Raw genomic sequence first — 3,846 nt, 5'->3', positions numbered from 1 at the left:
TGCTTAAAAAGCCAGCATAATTAAATGAGAAGGAAAAAGTGATGATGGCACAGGCAACAAGTTTGCAACTGAAAGGTAGATATTAAAGAAATTTGGAGATCTAGCTGTTCTTAAAGTGAAACCAAGGTTACGAAATAAAAATCTAGAGTCTTAATGAGAATTTATAAATACACGGAAGTAAGAAGTAGTAAAAATGTGTCTTGATGTGATTAGCACAGCTTGTTGCCATTAAATTAATATGTAGAATTATGTCAAGTGTAAACAAGTTATTCATAAACATCTCATCAAACTCTCTTCTTGAAAGTTTAGTAATGACAGGAACTCTAAATAGCCATTCTAGTGATTAATATTATACCAATATTTCCATCATGCCATATTTAACTCTAACATCTATAGCCTATTAAAAAAATACCACTGCAATATAGAAATTAAGCACCAAATACTGATGAGACAGACATGGGTTAACAAATAATCAAATTTATCCTCCAAATGCAAAATATATATTCCAGATATTATTACCCCCCAAATTTTCTTTAATGGAAGTATTTTAATCTCACAATGAAACATGTAATTTTAAATGGAGTTCCCTAATTGATGTTATCATCTCCACATGATTCATTTTAATTTTAAGTAACTATGACTGAGTTTTAAATTGATGATGAAACATAATGATAAATAAAAAGGTATTTATAGTCTGTTTTAGGAAAGTATATTTATTTGTACTACAATTATACTTTGATTATATAAGCTAATTAAATGCCTTGATAGGTACTGAATATCAGATACCTTTTCTCTAGAGAATTTATAATCTAGAAAAAGGCATTCCATAAGCAAATATATAATGATAAATTGTGACAACAGCTGTGATTAAAACAAAAGTAAGTTAGTGTAGGAGAATCACCCAATGGATAGCATTTAGAATACAAGATCTGGAATGGTGCTTCTCACAAGGAGACATTTTAATGGAAATCAGATTATTCAGAGGGATAGTTTGGGGTAAAACAAAATGGGTAGAGTAGTTCTAGACTGAGGATATGCACTTGAAATCTCTGATCGGTATAGATATAGTAGATCATTAATGATTAAGGATAAAATTTGAGTAAATTTAGTTGATGAAGAATCTCTTAGGGTAGGCTAAGTAATTTGGGATTTTATTTTAACTATAAAGGTCATGACAATTTTTTAAGTATATGGAAAGTGATAAATTAATTTTTAATCTTTCAAGGCATCACTTTTGTTGCTCTGTGTAGTGGATAGTATGAACATGAGACTTGAGTCCCAGTATACATCAACTCAGGCTTTTGCAATAATGTAGGTGAGTGATGATGCCTCAGACTAAGCATTAGATATTAGGTCTTTGGGAATGAAAACTAGGCATTGAGTCTCTAAAGTTCCTTGTAAGACATGAGAAAAATCCTGTTAGTGGTACAAGATTTTATTAATTTATGAATTTATGAGTTTTTGAGTATTCCTTGGTAGATCAGATGGTAAAGAATCTGCCTGCAATGCAGGAGAACTGGGTTCAAACCCTGGGTCAGGAAGATCCCCTGGAGAAGGGAATGGCTACCCATTCCAGTATTCTTGCTTGAAGAATTCCATGGACAGAAAAGTCTGACGTGCTACAGTCCATGTGGTCACAAAGAGTCGGACACGACTAAGCAACCAACACTAATGAGTTTCCCTGCTTTGCCTTACTACATAATACTCTAATGTGTGAAAGTGAAAGTGAAGTCACCCAGTCGTGTCCGACTCTTTGTGACCCCCATGGACATCAGGCTCCTCCGTCTATAGGATTTTCTAGGCAAGAGTACTGGAGTTGGTTGCCATTTCCTTCTCCAGGGAATCTTGCTGACCCAGGGATCAAACCCAGGTCTCCCGCATTGTAGACAGACACTTTAACGTCTGAGCCACCAGAGAAGTCCACTCTAATGTGTAGTTTTCTTAAATATACTGTTAATTAAAAATAAATGTGCAAAGGCAAATATATGATATTGTCTGTATGTGGAATCTTAAAAAAAATGATACAAATGACTTATATACAAAATAGAAATTGACTCACAGACATAGAAAACAAACTTATGGTTATCAAAGGGGAAATAAGGGGACAGTATAGATTAGGAATTTGTGATTAACATATGCATACCACTATATATAAAATAGGTAACCAACAAGGAATAGTTCTCCCTCAGTCTTAAGGGAGATCAACCGACCTACACTCAATATTGTAGCACAGTAGACTATACTCCTAAAAAGGACAAGAATGTGAAAAAAAAAAAAATCAGTATACACAGCATTGTTGTTCAGCCATCCAGTCATGTTAACTCTTTGCAATCCCATGGACTGCAGCACACCAGGCCTCCCTGTCCCTCTTCATCTTCTGGAGTTTGCCCAAATTCATGTTTATTGCATCAGTGATGCTGTCTGGCCATCTCATCCTCTGACACCCTCTTCTCCTTTTGCCCTCAATCTTTCCCAGCATTGGGAACTTTTCCAATGAGTCATCTGTTAGTATCTGATAACCAAAATACTGGAACTTCAGCTTCAGCATCAGTCCTTCCAGTGACTATTCAGGGTTGATCTCCCTTAAGACTGGATTGATCTCCTTGTTGTCCAAGAGACTATCAGGAGTCTTCTCCAGCACCACAGTTTGAAGACATCAGTTCTTCAGCATTCTGCCTTCTTTACCATCCAGCTCTCACAACTGTACGTGGCCACTGGGGAGACCACAGCTTTTGACTATACGGACCTTTGTTGGCAAAGTAGTCTCTGCTTTTCAATACACTGTCTAGATTTGTCATCGCTTTCCTGCCAAGAAGCAATCACCTTCTTTTTCATGGCTGCAGTCACCATCCACAGTGATTTTGGAGCCCAAGAAGAGGAAATGTGTCACTGCCTCCACCATTATCCCTTATATTTCCCATGAAGTAATGGGGCCAGATGCCATGATTTTAGGTTGTTTTTTTTTTTTTAATATTTATTCTTAAGCTGGCTCTTTCACTCTCATCCTTCTCCCTCATCAAGAGGCTCTTCAGTTCGTCTTTGCTTTCTGCCATTAGAGTAGTATCATCTGTATATCTGAGGTTTTTGATGTTTCTCAATATTCCTCAGTAGCACAGGAAACTATACTCCCATAAAAGACAAGAATGTGAAAAAAATTCGATATACACAGTATGTATAACCAAATCACTTTGCTGTACACCTGAAACTAAGACAACATTGTAAATCAACTATACATCAATAAAAATAAATAAACTAAAAAATGCATAGCAAATCATGGTGAAATGAACACTGATCAAAAATATTTAAAAAGTAATGCAAAAAAGGAGGCATTTTTTAAATTGCAAGATGTAATATCTTTATTAATAAGAGTGAAATATGATTTCCTTACAAAATATCTAGAAACTAATAAAATAAGGAAGTATTTGTCTTTACAAGATAAATACTTTGAAAATTGTAAAAAAAAAAAATTGTATCATTTAAAAATAAAAGAATTCCTGGTACTGCCATTCAACATGAAATCTCTTCATATGAAATCCTTAAGTGATAATCCTATGTCTGGTAAAAATGACTGTCACAGCTCCTTAATCCTGATGATGAGTTACTGTGCCCAGGTTTATAATTTCTCCTCCAGAATTAACTTTGGGCTTGTTCCAGCTGCTAAAGGTGCTTAAAGCACAGTGTAGCCTTAAGTCCCACCTCTGCTTAGACCATTACAAATTTAAGTAAATAGTCTGATACTGCAGATCAGAAAAAAGTATCAACAAAATCCTTATTTCTAACAGATTTTTCCACATTGCGCTGAAGAATGCAACTAATAATCACTAACAGAATAACTGCATCCAAGCC

Source organism: Bos mutus, chromosome 12 (assembly GCF_027580195.1).
Source record: "Bos mutus isolate GX-2022 chromosome 12, NWIPB_WYAK_1.1, whole genome shotgun sequence".
NCBI classification, from domain to species: Eukaryota; Metazoa; Chordata; class Mammalia; order Artiodactyla; family Bovidae; genus Bos; species Bos mutus.
This window is presented reverse-complemented; position numbering follows the sequence as displayed.